The sequence below is a fragment of the Triturus cristatus genome, chromosome 4_2, assembly GCF_964204655.1.
Source record: "Triturus cristatus chromosome 4_2, aTriCri1.1, whole genome shotgun sequence".
NCBI classification, from domain to species: domain Eukaryota; kingdom Metazoa; phylum Chordata; class Amphibia; order Caudata; family Salamandridae; genus Triturus; species Triturus cristatus.
Genome location: NC_140586.1, coordinates 913482973 through 913501899, shown reverse-complemented (window position 1 = coordinate 913501899; position 18927 = coordinate 913482973).

The following is an 18927-nucleotide window of genomic DNA, read 5'->3' as shown; positions in this document are numbered from 1 at the left end:
ATTATTTACCACAGGCGGCTGGGTCGTTGGTCAGGGAGAGGATCAGCTGGGTGTCGTCGGCGTAGGAGATGATGTTGAGGTTGTGTTGGCGTGCGATGGCCGCAAGGGGGCTCATATAGACGTTGAAGAGGGTGGGGCTGAGCGAGGAGCCCTGGGGAACGCCGCAGATGACTTCCGTGGCTGCAGATCTGAACGGTGGTAGGCGAACTCTCTGTGTCCTTCCAGCGAGGAAGGATATGATCCATTCCAGTGCCTTCTCCTGGATTCCGATGTTGCTGAGGCGCTGCACTAGGGTGCGGTGGCAAACAGTGTCGAACGCCGCGGAGAGGTCTAGGAGGATGAGGGCCGCTGTCTCACCGTTGTCCAGCAGGGCTCGGATGTCATCGGTGGCAGCGATGAGGGCGGTCTCGGTGCTATGGTTGGCTCGGAAGCCAGACTGTGAGGGGTCGAGGGATCCATTCGTCTCGAGGAAGGCGGCCAGCTGCTTGTTGACGGTCTTCTCGATGACTTTGGATGGTAACGGGAGGAGCGAGATGGGGCGGTAATTCTTGAGATCGGTGGGGTCCGCTGTTGGTTTCTTTAGTAGAGCGCTGAGTTCGGCGTGTTTCCAGCTCTCAGGGAAGGTGGCGGTGTCGAAGGAGGTGTTGATGATGTCCCTCAGGTGGGGTGCGATGACAGCGTCGGCCTTGTTGAAGACGTGGTGGGGGCAGGGGTCGGTCGGAGATCCGGAGTGGATAGAGTTCATCGTGCAGATGGTGTCTTCTGTGTTGATCTGGGTCCAGGCACTGAGGGTGGTGGTGAGGGGCGTTGGTGCGGTCGTTGGGAGCGTTGTTTGTGGGCTGAAGCTGTTGTGTATGTCCGCGATCTTGTTGTGGAAGTAGGAGGCGAGGGAGTTGCAGAGGTCTTGCGACGGGGTGATGTCGTTGTTTCCGGCGTTGGGGTTGGAGAGCTCTTTCACGATGTTGAAAAGTTCCTTGCAGTTGTGTGCGTTGTTGTCCAGCCGGTCCTTGAATGCTGTTTTCTTGGTGGCGTGGATCAGTTGATGGTGCTTCCGGGTGGCGAGCTTGAGGTTGGTCATGTGAAAGTGAAATACGAGATGGAGTGTAGATGTTTGAAGGAAGGCAGTTGACAGAAGCCTGGCTGACCTGCTGGAGGCTGCGTTGCTGAGGCTGAAGTGTTGACCATCCTTCTTTTTTTTTTTTTTTTTTTTTTTGTTGAAAAACCTTTATTGACATTTCAATCATTAACAAGTATGGGCCTACAACCCCCCGGGGCCGGCCGCTAAGCAATCAGAGCAATAGGAGCCAATGTAAACACAGGCGGCACCTCGGAGAGCAGAATCTTCATTCCAGTATAGTCCGGCCAGTGAGCCGCGCAGGTAGGACACCAGGAGAAAAAGGGTTTTTCATTTTATAATGAAACAAGACAGTAGGATCAGGTGCCAAACAATTTCCCAACAACGATAAGGGGCAAGAATAATAGACGTAAGCAATAAGCAGCAATCTATTGGATCAATGGCGCAGACACGGGAAATTCCGGATGGGGAAGAATATCAAAAACAGTTGCGCCTGCAGGCCCCGGTACCTAACGCCCAGAGAACACCCCGGAAACTGTGGCACACATGAAGAGGCGACGATTCACACCAAAGGAGGTGTACCGCGCTGATCCCAGAAAAGAAAAAACAAGAAGAAGCGGAGAAGAAAAAGGAGGCCATGGAAAAAGAGATAAAGACTAAAGAGTCCCCTCCCCCAACCCCCCACCCTGCACCTCTGCAAATGAGTATGGCCCCCTCCCCAGCAGTGTGCCTGTCGCCCTGGAACTAGACCCGAAATATAGAAGAAACAGGGAAAAAGGAGTAAGAAAGAACCCCACCAGACGGGGGGGTGGAGAAAGTATAATAAACTGGAGGAGGGCCTTCAAAACATACCCCCGGCTTCTCCCTCCCGCACGGTGAAGTCTCCCCACAGCAAACAATAAGCAGCACCAAATCGACCATATCAAAAAAAAAGGGGAATGGGGAGCATTATGCACCAACTATGCTAATAACCATGAGAGTACGCAACCAAGAGTCCGCCCGTCTACTGGATGACCACCCCCGAAGGATCAGCCTCATCCTTGACCACTCTTTGCAATTCTGCCCATGCCTGCCCCTCGACCCAGCACCATGTCCGATGTTCCAGGGTAAAGGAGTGTCCAAAAACAACCGGGAAGCGACACACACAGGTGGGATGGAAGTCTCTGAGTACCAACACAGTCCGCATCATGGAGGGACGTCTTTCCCAGTGCTGCCCCAGGATCTGCACTGCACACAAGGTCCAGGAAGGCTGAATCAGCCAAAGTAGACAAACGTTGCTGGAATTGTCCCTGGGTCGCCGGAGGCCGTGCACGGGACAAGGCCACCACCTTCCACTCAGGTCCAATACCTCCGGAACAAATCAAACCCTCAGTTAGCCGATCACACGGTAGCATACTGTCCGGAGTGTCCGGCTGTGCACTAATCGCAGGGGTGGCCGCGACATTATCCTCCTGTGTGCAGTGTGTGAAGCCCCTGTGTACCTGTGGACCAGCATGCCGCCACTGTCCCAACGCTGATGCCACACCATCGAGCTTACTCCCCAAGACCCCAGCGCCACGAGCCAAGGAGAAATGAAGGGCACCAAGGGCCTCTAGGAGGTCGCCGTACCCCAGCACAGCTCTCTGCGATCGCTCCGCCACACTCCCAAAAGTCACACACTCCCAATCCTGCTGCGACCCAGTGGACAGGATGGTAGGCTGCATAGCAACAAGATGGCCGCCGGGAAGGCCCGACTCGTATTGGGGCCGGGACCCAGGGACGAGCACCTCAAGATCCACGTCGCTGAAGACAGGGGTCTGGGGGGCAGGCACAAATTCAGCCGTTGCGTGGTCACGGGCAACAGTCGTCCCCGCCACGGACCAGCTCCCGCGAAAAGCCGGGAGCAGCCCGCAAGGATCAGGGCGAGCTAGGGGCGGCGTCCGGGCAGCTCACCGTCAAAGGCAGGGGCAAGCACCGAAGAATCTGAGAGCTGCACCCCCGGGCATGTCCTCGGTCCGCTACACTTAGCAGTGGGAGCGCCTACGTCAAAATGCAGGCCGAGGGCAGCACCGCTCCGGTGGACCGACTCCACCCAGTCACCACAGGCCGCTGTTGTTAAACTGCCACCCGGCCACGGCATCCACTCGAGGTCCCGGCTCCGGGGCAGCACGGGCCGCAAAGTTCAACTGCAGATTTCTCCGGCGGTACGGCAGCCAGAAACCCCGGAGTCACACGATCGGTTGCCACTCTCATTCACAAACACGATCTCATAGCGCAGACTGAGGATCTCGTGCAGGATATCCGTGCGGGATGCGGAGGTTCACGGAGCCGGGAATCTAAGCTGCCGTCCCGGTCGCCATCTTGGCTCCTCCCCGACCATCCTTCTTAATAAAGCTTTCTACCTATCAAGTTACTGCTACCTCCTACATCATTTCACCTTTGAATGGGTAACAGCCTTGTAGTGAGGAAGCGGCACACACTGAGGTAGGAGAAAGAAGGTTTAATTCTCAATGAAGGCAGCTTAAACAACCACGATTGAAAGGCGTCTGGTTCAGTCAACCGTCGCCTCCAGATTCAAGAATCCTCCCCAACATTCTACATGACAAGTACACTACACACCTTTCCCCTTAACAAAAACCACACAAAAAATACATAAAAGTAAAACATAAAAAGTAATTATATGAAATGCTTGTATATATAATGTATATGATGCCCAACATCAACATAGAATAACTCAACACTGAACAAAATCATTTTTAACTTGTGAACTTCTCCTCACTCCCACAAAATGTTGCTTACCCATTGGTTGAGTTATACCTTGTGCCACTTGATTATCCAAATCCGTAGTTGGAACAAAGCCCTGCCCAATAAGAATCTTGCTCACAATAGCATCAGACTCACTCAAACCCAAGGTATTCAGACTATCATATATATCATCAGAACCTGCAATCCATTTACAATCCTCATCAAGCTTACTGTAAAGAAGTTTCCTTCTCAAAGTTACCCTGTCTTTCGAAACTTCAGAACACTCATTGCTCGTAATCCGATGTAGCTTCTCTCCCGAATCGAATTTGCACACAGAAATGGCTGTAAATTCCAAATGTTCCCACCTTCAACTCTTACTGCTTTACTAAAAACTTCAATCCCTTTCACAGGATCAGGCCATTTGGACAACCTTTTGTTTAATTGTCCCCTAAATTTGACACAGACTCTATCCCCCACTTTCAATTTAACCTCCTTAGACTGATTCTTGGAACTGTCACCATCCATCTTTCCTTGGTACTTCTTAACACCCTCCCTGACCTTAGCAAAATCAACACTGCATCAAAGGAATTTTTCTCTATCAACCACCAAGTCATAAGTTTAGATGCAGGTCGTCTGCCTCCCAACACTTCGAAAGGCGATAACCCTGTGACAGAATTGGGTGACGTCCGATAAGTCAACAAAGTTGCCTGCTAAGATTTTCTCTATTGCATACCACTTTTAATGGCTAGCTGATTAGACTCCTTAACAACTCTGTTGAAGCATTCTACTTGAACATTGGCCTGAGGATGATAATTAGATACCCTCTTATGTAGGACACCACATTTTTCTTGAGAAACAATTCTAGTTCTTTACTTACAAATTGTGGACCATTGTGGACTATTGTCGGAAATAAGTTCCTCCAGTAACCCTTCACGACAAAAGATGCCATCAAGAAACTCAATAACCTGGGCTGGCGTAATCTTTTCCACAGTTTTCAACTTCGGCCATTTCGAAAACAATAGTCCACAAGTACTAAAGCATACATATTCTTACAAAGATGTGTACCAAAAGGGCCCAAAATGTCAACCCCCAATTTTCTCCAAGGCCCCTGAGCATATTCAATGGGTGTAACATCGACGGTTAAAGGTTTGACAGACTTGTCAGTCCGAGCACGAGGAGAACACTCCTTGACCCATTTGTCAACCATGCCATCAATCCCGGGCCCCCAGCCGAACTCTCTTATTCTTCTCTTAGTGGTGAACATTCCCATATGACCCTTATTGGCCAAGGCACAAATCACCTCCCTAAGTTTCCGTGGCGGACTAATTGTCGCCCCTCATGACAATTCCATGCAAAAACATAAGCTCCTCACTAATTTTGAAAAATGAGGCTAGTTCTCCACTCAGCTTCCTATCTTCAGGCCAACCATTGTGCAAACATTTCTGTACTTCACTAAACATTGTGGGCAGATTTATGTTGCCTGGCGCATCCCTGCAAATCAGCAAGGATGCGCCAGGAATGATGCGTCACGCAAGTTTACCCTTGCGCCACACATGATGCGCCGCATTTATAATGCGGCGCATCATGGCGCAGGAATAAACAGATGCGTGACGCATCCAATGGCGTAAGGTTGGCGCAGTGCTTCAGTTGCGTCGCAAGCGCGACGCAACTCCAGCACTGTTCCAACCAACCCTATCCCTAACATGGTGCGTCAAGCCTTACGCCTGCTTCAAGCAGGCGCAGGGTTTTGGCGCATCAGCGTTGGGAAAGTGACTCAGTCAAATCTTATAGATATCAAGTTACTGCTGTCTCCTACATCATTTCACCTTTGAATGGGTAACAGCCTTGTAGTGAGGAAGCGGCACACACTCAGGTAGGAGAAAGAAGGTTTAATTCTCAATGAAGGCAGCTTAAACAACCACGATGGAAAGGCGTCTGGTTCAGTCAACCGTCGCCTCCAGATTCAAGAATCATCCCCAACATTCTACATGACAAGTACACTCCACACCTTTCCCCTTAACAAAAACCACACAAAAAATACATAAAAGTAAAACATAAAAAGTAATTATATGAAATGCTTGTATATATAATGTATATGATGCCCAACATCAACATAGAATAAATCAACACTGAACAAAATCTTTCAGTCCCGTAGGCACATTTTTAACTCGTGAACTTCTTCTCACTCCCACAAAATGTTGCTTACCCATAGGTTGAGTTATACCTTGTGCCACTTGATTATCCAAATCCGTAGTTGGAACAGAGCCCTGCCCAATAAGAATCTTGCTCACAATAGCGTCAGACTCACTCAAACCCAGAGTATTCAGACTATCATATCTATCATCAGAACCTGCAATCCATTTACAAACCTCATCAAGCTTACTGTAAAGAAGTTTCTTTCTCAAAGTTACCCTGTCTTTTGAAACTTCAGAACACTCATTGCTCGTAATCCGATGTAGCTTCTCTCCCGAATTGAATTTGCACACAGAAATGGCTGTAAATTCCAAATGTTCCCACCTTCAACTCTTACTGCTGCTCCGGCCTATTTTAGTATCTCGCAATTATCTACTGGAACCCACTCTGGTCAGATGGAACTTTTTACTTGCCTAATAGCATGGAGGGAAAATTACCGTTATCACAATTACAGTCTGCAATTTGCCATAATCAAGGACTCGAAACTTAATCTCTTGGCTCTCTGGTTTTTATTATCAACATGAAGATTTGGAGATACAAAGTCCTCAACACAAGGCACAACAAGTACATAGGCACTAAAACAAATGCTACTCCACGAAGAATCCGCATCCGGCTAAAAATAACTAAAAGTACAATCTCTAAAAGCATGAGGTAGAACACTACCAAGCAAATGTCGATACTAGGGACACTGAACCATACCATCTCTGTCCCTACTCTGTACTAGGTGACATCCCTACATAGCAATCCCTTGAGACCCTCATCAGAATAAAAGGTGTCAGAGTGAAACTTCATAAGAAGTCTTCACTTAGAGAGCTTTGGTCTAAGTTGCCCCCTCTACCCTTCGCCTAGCCGTCCTCTGCTTTGGGCTGCCCCGCTCTGCTCTGCCTCCACCCTCGGGGCGCTGTCCCTAATACAGTACCCCAAGTCTCCGAACACGCCCTTTGCGCCTCCTCTCCTTCCGGGGTCGTCTTTCAGTACTTTTCCACAGAGCGCTGTCCAGTTCCATCGTCCATCGCTTGGCCTTGAGTCCCAGACGCCATCCGCACTAGGAGTTACGATTGGCACATTCCAATACACTCCCATGTCTGGTTTTCTCTACATAATTCAAATTATGAACAAAGAGCTTCTCTACTAACGAGCAACTGTCCTTGCACCTGGGGTGAGATCATGCAAAGCAGACATTCTTCACATCTTTTAAGTTGCAATTTACTACAGCCTAAAACCTCTACTGGAATAAATCCTTTTTGGCCTATTGCCCTTGGCTAACATAAGAAAATACCAGGCCTTTCGCCTCAACGATATATGCGAATTCTGGCCACTACTTCGGTTACACAAGCAGGTTTCAATCACAGTATTGACATTTACGTCCTTCTTTCATGTGTGGTCAACCTAAACAACCTACAGACACGAAGTCTGGGGTACACATTTCTAACACCACATTGCATTTCCCGTAGCTAAACACTATACATTTCTCTAATACGTTTACCATGTGCTTGTACATAGCTAGCACTTCTACTTAAAATCGATATAGGTTATACAGTTGTAATACATTGCACACGAAATCCCTGAGTACACATTTGGTTATACACGGGTGCCGACTAACCGTGAATATGACGCACCCCTACAATTCTCAAACTTTTAAACGCTACATCAGTTCCCCCCTTTGATGACATCCGTCATCACACCATTACATTTCCTTCTTCAGAACTGATTTAAACCGTGCTAGTCATAACATTTCCATGTCGGACTCCCTCCAGTTTCTTAAGACTCTCATATTGCTGCTCCTGGAGCTTTGCCAACCTCCTCTCGTTTGCCTTTAAAGCTCTTTCAACCTTGCCTCCTTGATACCACTTCCATGCCTTCACACATCCCCACAAACAGATCACACAAACCACGGCAATAATAATTGGTTTCAACACTGAACCTAGAAATCCCCTTCCCAGATTCGCAAACCACGTTCCCACTCTTCCAAATCCTAATCCAATCTTCTCCCACACATTCACCTCCGTCAGATCCGTAATCTCCTTGTGAATAGTCGTTATGTTGTCTATGTACTTCCCTATCTCCTTCGAGTTGTCCGGAATATACGTGCAGCATTCCTGAACTTTCAATAATTTGCAGACTCCGCCTGCCTTGGCTAACAACACATCTAAAGCAAGGCGATTCTGCAAAACCATATTCCGGATCGACAACATCTCTCCAGCCACCAATATCAAAGATCTCGCCGTGTTCATAGACAACTCATCAACTACAGTCGCCAACCTTCGGATCTTCACATCGTTCAACACCACTCCCATACTAGGTATCATTGCTCCGTATATGTCCCCAATCACTGCACCGGCATTTGTAGCCCTACGTTTCCTGGGCGGTCGCTTCGTCTCTAACAACTCCAAGTCCCTTGTGTGGTAAATCTTCGGGAATATGATAGCCAAATAGCATACTCCATACCAATTGTCGGGTAGTCTGACATAAGCATTCGTCCCACAAACATAATACACTGTCGGGATTACTTCTACTGGACCTTGCATAAAATTCTTAGCATAAGCTTCCATTGTAAAAGTCTGAGAACAAATGCTATGTCCTACTGCGACCTTCTCCGTCTTGGATTGAGGCCGTGCAATACACAAATTCCCTCTCTGTGCCTCATCCAATGCTATTGGTCCATAACTTCCCTTAGATCTGTGAGCTCTCTCCTCGTCCGTCCAATCTACTGGGCTCTCTCCGGTGTGTCGTGTCTCGGTCAACTTTCTATACCTATCCTCTACTTGGTCTATGAATTTCTTCTCTATCTCTGATAATGCACATGTCAGGTTATTCCTGTGAGCATGCGCCGTATCCAGTTTCACAGTCGGTCTAAAATATTTCAGGAGTCTGTCCTCTTTCTTATCCAGGTCATATCTATTCAAATGCTTGATTGCTGGCACCTCGGGAAGTACCGTGTCAAAATTTGAGAAGAAATACTCGAACTGTCTCCTGTCGTAAAATAAACTGAGCCATATGCTACAAGAAATCCCATAAGTCAATGGGAGATGATGATACTTGATACCCTCATCCACTGAAGCAGGCAACTGCATGCACACATAACAATCCTTCACATCCATCGCATCAACATACTCATACAGCAACCTTGCATACGCGTTAAGCTTAAAATCACCCTTTGACAAATCCATGTGAAGTCTGCGAACATCTCTCAACTCCGATGATTCCTGTTCGCTAATACTAACACCACTCTGCCCTGGGGTAATAGGTGTGGGTGCTCCCTGAACCTTCCCCTCTTGCCTGTGAGCCACCATGTAGGAACTGATCACTACCGCAAATATGGTGACTACTACAACTCCGATCAATGTGCCTATTATCAGTTTAGCCCTACGATGTGGGTTTACAGGATCTGCCATCTTCGGAATATGCTCAATGTCCAATGCAGTCTCTGAAAGGATAAGTCTCCTTCTCATTAATGTCTCTTTCGTGAACTTAGGCAACCCTCCCTAACTTTCTTCGTTCTACAACGGAAAAATCCCTAAATTTGTTCTTCTTCCGCTCGGCTCTAGGTAATCTTCTTTTTAGCTGGCAACCCTTCTCAAATCAATCTAACATAAGCGCCGGTCCCAACAGCTCCAGGACTCCCTGCAATATTTCGAGCTTAAGAATAATCAGTTCTTGTGGATCTGGCAATGCTGTGAACGTCGGGAACTCCAAATTGTCCAATATCATACCTCGAATGACACTCAGGAATGGCGGACTTGGGATATGAATCGTCAGAATTCCTTCGATCTCCAATCCCGGAACCTTCAGCAACACTTCCACCCTCTGGAGCGGGACACTGTTGACCAATGTCATCGACCTCAATCTTCCCGTGCTCGGTAACCCTGGCATCAGTCACTTGGTATGCCCACTCCGGGGAAGCGTACTTCCGACTTGGCACTCGAGTTCTCTTGGACCTTCTCACACCACCTTGAGGATTTCCCTCGTCTCCCGATTCTTCTTCTGGTTCTTCCGAAACTGGTGCAAGGTCGGTGTCTGGGGCCAACCTCAGGTTTACCCGGTTCTGCTTTGCGGGCCAAACCCTTTCCGCTTCGGTGGCTCCCCCAGTCTTCTCTCCGATACCCTGTGCACTGACTTCCTCTTCTTCGGCAGAACTCGATTCTGTACTACCCACTGCACCTCTCGCTCCTTCGCCGGTTTCTGGATCAGTACTTTCTTCACGTCCTCCCCCAACTCGATTCAGTGCACCATCAGCCGCTTCAGCAACCCTTACAGCTTGACTGGCCCTCTCTGGCGATTCTGTCGGCTCACTGGGATCTTGGTTCTCGAGAGGGGCTGTATCTTCCAAGGGTGCTGGAACTCTGCGGGTATGAGAAGCATGCACCCAGTTCGGTAGCCCTCCGCACTTGACAGCAGTGTTCGTAACAAGGATTACTTGGAAAGGGCCACGCCACCTAGCATCCAAACAACTCTTCCTCACGTGCTTTCGGACTAGGACCCAATCGCCTGGGTCCAAGTCGTGGCACCTGTCACTCGCAGCTGGAACCGTTGCTGTCTGCACCTGCTGAGACACAGAACGGACCACGTCAGCAAGGCCTTTACAATAGTCCAGGATCATATCATCAGTGATATTTATCAGAGCAGTAGCAGGTATTGCAGGCAAACGCATCGCTCTTCCCATGAGGATTTCATGGGGTGACAACCCAGTTCTTCTATCAGGCACACTTCGAAGGCTCATAAGGACCAAAGGTAATGCGTCAGGCCATTTCAGAGACGTAGACGAACACACTTTCGCCATCCGAGCCTTCAGAGTTCCATTCACCTGTTCCACTATCCCTGAAGCCTCTGGTCTATAGCTACAGTGTAACTTCTGATCTATATTCAAAGCAGCACAAAGCAATTTCATAACTTCGCTGTGAAAATGAGTTCCTCTGTCCGATTCAAAGGACGTCGGGAACCCGTACCTTGGAATGAGTTCTCTCAATAAGAGTTTCGCTACTGTGAGAGTGTCACATCTGCGTGTAGGATATGCCTCCACCCACCTGGAAAAGACACATACTATCACTAATATGTACCTCAACCCATTACACTTCGGCATTTCGACAAAATCCAACTGCATCCTATTGAAAGGTCCCCCTGACCTCCCTATGTGGCTCAATGTCACAGCAGTTCTTTTCCCTACATTCATCTGTTGGCAAGTGACACACCTCTGACACACAGTTTCAGCCACTGCACGAAACTTCGGGTTGTACCAAGTCTGACGAAACACTCTCATCATGGCATCCCTACCAAGATGTACAGCACCATGTATCAACCTCGCCATGGGATTCAACAAACCTTCTGGCAACACTGCTCGTCCATCATTCGAAACCCATATATCCACATCTCCCTTCTCGCATCCAGCTCGTATCCAGCTGTCCCGTTCCTGATCTGAGACCCCTTCCTGAAGCTGCTTCAGTTCCTCCCATGTGTCAGCCATTGCTAACATCTGACCGTACACCACCTCCTCCCCAGTTTTCTCAATGTGGGTCTCAGTAAAGTTGCATCCCTGCTCTGCACAAAATCGAGCTACTTCGTCTGCATAGTTATTTCCCAACGAGACAAAGTCGCTTCCCTTCGTGTGGGCTGCACATTTAACAACAGCAATTTCATCAGGACCTTGCAATGCTTTTAACAATTTCCGCACATAATCACCATTTCTTATAGGAGAACCTGAAGACGTCATAAACCCTCTCTGGGACCATAGCTGTCCGAAGTCATGAACCACACCAAACCCGTACTGGCTGTCCGTGTAAATAGTTACACGGATCTTGTCGGCTGCCAAACAGGCACGAGTCAGAGCAATGAGCTCAGCCACCTGCGCGGAGTGTACTCCTTCTAAACAAGCGGCTTCAACCACACCCGTAATGGTGCATACAGCAAACGCTGCTCTCAATCGACCGACACTGTCTCTTAAACATGAACCGTCCACGAAGAAAATCTCATCTGACACCGGGAGCGGTTCGTCGACAATGTCGGGTCTCGGTTTGGTGCATAGTTCAGTCACATCGAGACAATCATGGTCCTCACAATCTTCATTATCATCTATTTTTAGAACAGGTAACAGTGTAGCAGGATTTAAAACAGCACACCTCTTCAATGTCACATTATCTGCTGCAAGAATAACTTGCTCATAACGAGTCAGCCTATTATTCGTGAGGTGCTGCGTTTTAGTCCTAGTCATCAACAATTCAACAGAATGTGGCACATGTACAGTAAGTGGATGACCCATCACAATGCTCTCACATCTCTCGATGCTGACACCTGTTGCCGCAACGGATCTGAGACATCCGGGCAACGCAGAAGCTACTGGATCTAGAGTAGCTGAGAAATAAGCAACTGGTCTACGGACACCTCCATGATTCTGGGTTAACACTGCTAATGCGCAACCTTCTCTTTCGCAGCAGAACAATGCAAATGCCTTGTTATAATCCGGCATTCCCAACGCAGGAGCGCTACATAAGGCTTCTCTTAGCCTCAGAAATGATTTCAAACAGTCGTCGTCCCATGGTACCGGATCACTTACATCCTTTCGCGTCAGCCGCTGCAAAGGCTTCGCTTCAAAGGAAAAGTTTGGGATCCACTGGCGGCAATAGCCCACCATTCCCAAAAACATTCTAACTTCCCTCTGCGTCGAGGGAACTGGCATTCTCAAAATCGCATCAATGCGATCTGGAGACACCTTCCTTTTACCCTTTTCAATTCTGTGCCCCAAATACTGTACCTCAGGTAAACAGTATTGCAGCTTGTTTGGAGACACCTTGTGACCGTTCTCTCCCAGGAAATTCAACAACGCAATGGTATCGATCCTGCAAGCGTCTTCTGTCTCTGACGCGACAAGCAGGTCGTCAATGTACTGCACCAAAACAGAGTTTTTCGGCAACACAAGACCTTCCAGATTCTTCTTTAACAGCTGATTGAAAATCGATGGGCTCTCCGTATACCCCTGTGGGATACGGCACCACGTTAATATACGATTTTCTAGCCTAAAGGCAAAAAGAAATCTACTCTCTTCATGTAGGGGAATCGAAAAGAATGCCTGACACAAGTCAATCACTGTGAACCATCCAGCTTCGCATGGGATCTGGAACAGTATCACAGATGGATTCGGTACCACTGGACAACATGGGACAACTATGTCGTTTATTTTCCGCAGGTCTTGCACTATCCTGAACTTCCCACTCGGTTTCTGCAGTCCCATAATGGGTGAATTACATGGACTACCCATGATCTCCACCAGTATTCCCTGCCTAATCATAGACTCAATCACAGGTTTGATCCCAGCAATCGTCTCAGGCGACAGTTTATACTGAGGGGTTCTCGGGAATTCCGCATTTGGCTTAACCTGTATCTTCACTGGTTCCACTCCCCTGACTAAGCCGATCTCCTCTCCGCTTAGATCCCACACATCGGTCGCAACTGACTCCCTCAAGTCCTGTGGAAGCTCCTCCACTGTCAGAGCCGGGTACACTTCCACGCACCCCTGCTGATTTGCAACCTTAAAGGTCGCGTCGTCATCTCTGGTCTGTACCTCTACTCCCCTCGGGGTACAGTAAATTGTGCAATTGAGCTTACACAATAAATCTCTTCCCAACAGACAAACAGGACTAGAATCGCACACCACGAACTGATGTCGATCCCTAAAGTTTCCTATCCTGACGGGAATCGGTTCCGTCAAGGGGCTAACTAGTCTCTTGTTCGCCACTCCAACCACTTGTATACTTTCTCCCGAGAGGGCTACCCCCGGAACTACTGCTGATCTTATGGTTGACCTGGTAGCCCCCGTATCTACCAAGAAGGTAGTAGGGCGTCCATCGAGTTCGGCTTCCACAAAGGGTCCCTTCTGATCTACCTCTAGTATGGCCCTGAGCAGGCAATCATCGTCCTGACCCAAACTTAACTGCGCCAGCAAATCTGCATCCTTCTCCTCTTCCACTTCGAACATGGGCATCTGCAAATAAGTCCGAGCTCCCTGCTGTATGTTCTGCATCCTGGGTGGCTGGGGAACCTGCACCTGCGAGACGCCTGTCCCCCCTTGCATCGTTCTCGGTACAGTCACCGTCTGTACCTGTTCCGCCCCAGGGACCTGACCCATTCCTCCCTCCATCTGCGGCTGATTATAGGGGTTCAAGGGACACTCGCGCCTCCAATGTCCCACCTGGTGACACTGGTGACAAGCTGTCGTCTTCTTCAAGATCGCTACATCTATGCCTGTCCTAGGGTCAACGGGCCTCGGCCTTCCCTGACCCTGCGCGTTCTGATTCCCTGTCTGATAATTTCCCTGTCTCCGCCCCACTGGACCCCCATTCGGCGGTCCCTGAGCCGCTTGCATCTGAATGAGCAATAAGTTATCCTTCATCTTCTTGTGCTTGGACTCAATCTCATCCGTGCAGTATCTAGCATACCGCAAGATCTCATCTACAGGCTTATTCTGCCAACAGATCAAATGCTGCTGTATCATGAGACTGACTTCGGGTTTCAAACCCAGCACAAACTTAGACACAAACTGTCCCATGTCCTTCGTTTCCAGCTCATCTAAACCACTATACTGCTTAAAAGCCTTCAAAAGTCTCTCATAAAATTCATGTACTGTCTCCTTTGGCTCCTGCACCGTCCTGTCTATCTTCACCCAATCGATGTCCTGGGGTGAAACCTTCGATTTCAACCACGTAATTACCTTATCGTACAGCCTCATTACCACGGGCGACGGACCATTTGTAACTATGTTCCTATCAGGCTCATAGTCCGGCCAATCAACAGCAATTTTACATGCGTGCCACAGATCTCCCGGAACTACGATATCGAATAAGGTGTTCAGATCTATCCACAACACCTTCGAAATCTTAACGAAACGCTCAACTTGCTTGTACCACTCTGCAGGCTTCTCCCTGAGCCTGGGAAAATCATTCGTAAATGATGCCAAATCCCCCCTGCTCCATGGTACATGCACATATCCTCCATTCGCCACCTCTCTCAACGGAAGGATCTTTACCTCCTGCAAATCTCCTTCAGAGCTCCCTCCTTTCGCTCCCCTAGAATTCCTTTTCCTAGCCCATTTCTCTTGCCATTTGTCGAGCATCAGCCATATTCTCATAGCTACAATCAGTTCCTTGGTATGTGACCTTAGACCAACAACCCTTTTCTCTTCCAATTCCCGCTCGGTACAATGCATCCGATGGCTCCCTTGCAATGCTCTAGTCTTGGATAGATCCACCCCATATTCTCTAGCCAAACCCGCCAGTTTCTCATGTGCCACTCGTGCTTTACGAGTCACATCCTTTGCCACAAAAAGCAATTCATCGGGAGTATAGGTCAATACTCTCTCCAGAGGTAGATTCCCATATATTATTTCATCCGCCTCTGCTTTAAGTCTTACTACATCTATCATTCCTGCCTTCAAGGCTCCTTTCAACACCTGACAACTTGCTCCACGTCCCTCATCATACTCGCATTCCGATTCCTGCTCTCTCCTTTCCTCCGGTAGTTCTAAGGGAGCAGAATGGCTCTTAAAGGCAACTGGGGTTGTCCCCGCTCGGCCCATATTCCAGCTCATTTGCTTCTTGGGTGATACCCATGACCCCAAATCTGGTCTCGACTCCATCGGAGTCCTCGGCCTCACCGGTCTCTCGTCCTCTTCGCCCCTAGATGTGTCCGACACCGCTGCTAATGGTGTACTCCACTGCACAGGGCTTGGAGGTCGGGCCGTTGCCCCTTCCAACTCACTTTCCCCACTTTCTCGCCTAGTTCTCTCTGCCTCTCGTTCGGACCTCTCTCTCGCCTCTGATTCCGGGCTGTATATAGACACAATCGGTCCAATGGTGACCGGTACCCTCAATGCATCCGGTAACCTCATCTCTCCTTCAATCCTTCGGCTGGTCCCCGACTGACCCTGTGAACTCGCTGTTTCAAACGAGACCAACCCTTCCACTCGGGTCTCGGGCTGGATCGTTACCCTTCTAGTTTCCTCTCTCTCGCTCCACCTATCATCTGCCTCATCCGGGTTATAAGGGGGTGGTCTCTCGTCTAGCAATCTTTGCAATATATCATCATCAGAATCACTATCCTCTTTCTGTGCTTTCCCATTCCTTATCCCCGTCTCCTCCATTATCGCGGGATACAGTTTCGCTTCCTCGATTGTCTGCACTCTCCATCTTTTCTCTGCTGCGTCCCATTTGGCATCCTGAAACGCCCTAATCGACTTCCTCATCCTCTCCTGACTTCTTCCCTTTTCCTTATCATGCGCTGCTCGGATCCACGCATGTAATGCTTCAAACTGTGCTGGTCTTGGCAAGGGTTTTAAGGACCCCATCACCGTCTTCAGTTGGTACAGCACCGCTAATCTAAATGAGCCGTACCTCGGGAAAGCTAATTCCCCTTCACCTTGTGTAACCTTGTGCCAATTCTCGATCCAAACGATAGTATGTAACCCCACATTCTGTGCCATGTAATGTGCCGGTGTATCCTCGGGAGGAGCTTCTTCTCCCCCGCGGACAACCACATGCCTATCACCTCTACACAACTCTCGCAAAGCCCTAAGACACTTCATAATGAGCAAATTCGATCTCGCGCTCTATTTACTTCTTATTCTCAAATCCTCCAATAACAGCGCGACTCACACCAACCGGCCTATCACAGCGCGACACCCTCTGACGTCACCTTCCTTCGTTCGCAGCAGTTCCCTTCTCCAAACTCGTTTCACGCTTACTCACGTCCCATTCATACACTGAAATAACCAATTAAGTTATTTCTCTGGCTGTCCGTCCACAGCCTCCGACTGTCCGTCCACAGTCTCTCGACCTTGTTGACCTCGATTGGCGCCCGTCTGCCCCCGTCCGGCCAGACAAAAACGCCTCTGATAGGTTACTAACACTCCGATCTGCTCACCACAACCCACGACCAGCGTTAAGTTGCCATACACACACGCATTCGCTCCCCCTATCTCGGTCCAGGTGATCGATGGTACCTCACGATCTCCTTTGGGTGGTCAACAAAATCTATCTCAGGTGTCTTCTACACCACAATTCCCGGGCTGCGCGCGCTCACAGCCTGATCTCACAATCACACGACATACACAACAACTCCGCAAGACATCACACAACAAATCAACCCCGCAATCTACGACCACTCATTATGTTCATACTCACTCCTGGAACTGCTGCTTTCTGCCGCGCTGCTACTCGCCGTCGATGCTCATCTGCCGCCGTCTGCTGCTCGCCATCTGATGATTCAGCATCACTTATCGTCTCTTGGGCCTCAAGGGTCACTTATCCTTATCTAATCTTCCCTCGCTATCAGTAAGAAACCATCCTCGTTTGCTACCAACTGCTCCGGCCTATTTTAGTATCTCGCAATTATCTACTGGAACCCACTCTGGTCAGATGGAACTTTTTACTTGCCTAATAGCATGGAGGGAAAATTACCGTTATCACAATTACAGTCTGCAATTTGCCATAATCAAGGACTCGAAACTTAATCTCTTGGCTCTCTGGTTTTTATTATCAACATGAAGATTTGGAGATACAAAGTCCTCAACACAAGGCACAACAAGTACATAGGCACTAAAACAAATGCTACTCTACGAAGAATCCGCATCCGGCTAAAAATAACTAAAAGTACAATCTCTAAAAGCATGAGGTAGAACACTACCAAGCAAATGTCGATACTAGGGACACTGAACCATACCATCTCTGTCCCTACTCTGTACTAGGTGACATCCCTACATAGCAATCCCTTGAGACCCTCATCAGAATAAAAGGTGTCAGAGTGAAACTTCATAAGAAGTCTTCACTTAGAGAGCTTTGGTCTAAGTTGCCCCCTCTACCCTTCGCCTAGCCGTCCTCTGCTTTGGGCTGCCCCGCTCTGCTCTGCCTCCACCCTCGGGGCGCTGTCCCTAATACAGTACCCCAAGTCTCCGAACACGCCCTTTGCGCCTCCTCTCCTTCCGGGGTCGTCTTTCAGTACTTTTCCACAGAGCGCTGTCCAGTTCCATCGTCCATCGCTTGGCCTTGAGTCCCAGACGCCATCCGCACTAGGAGTTACGATTGGCACATTCCAATACACTCCCATGTCTGGTTTTCTCTACATAATTCAAATTATGAACAAAGAGCTTCTCTACTAACGAGCAACTGTCCTTGCACCTGGGGTGAGATCATGCAAAGCAGACATTCTTCACATCTTTTAAGTTGCAATTTACTACAGCCTAAAACCTCTACTGGAATAAATCCTTTTTGGCCTATTGCCCTTGGCTAACATAAGAAAATACCAGGCCTTTCGCCTCAACGATATATGCGAATTCTGGCCACTACTTCGGTTACACAAGCAGGTTTCAATCACAGTATTGACATTTACGTCCTTCTTTCATGTGTGGTCAACCTAAACAACCTACAGACACGAAGTCTGGGGTACACATTTCTAACACCACATTGCATTTCCCGTAGCTAAACACTATACATTTCTCTAATACGTTTACCATGTGCTTGTACATAGCTAGCACTTCTACTTAAAATCGATATAGGTTATACAGTTGTAATACATTGCACACGAAATCCCTGAGTACACATTTGGTTATACACGGGTGCCGACTAACCGTGAATATGACGCACCCCTACAATTCTCAAACTTTTAAACGCTACATCACTGCGTTACTAAAAACTTCAATCCCTTTCACAGGATCAGACCATTTGGACAACCTTTTGTTTAATTGTCGCCTAAATTTGACACAGACTCTATCCCCCACTTTCAATTTAACCTCCTTAGACTGATTCTTGGAACTGTCACCTTCCATCTTTCTTTGGTACTTCTTAACACCCTCCCTGACCTTAGCAAAATCAACACTGCATCATAGGAATTTTTCTCTATCAACCACCAAGTCATAAGTTAAGATGCAGGTCTTCTGCCTCCCAACATTTCGAAAG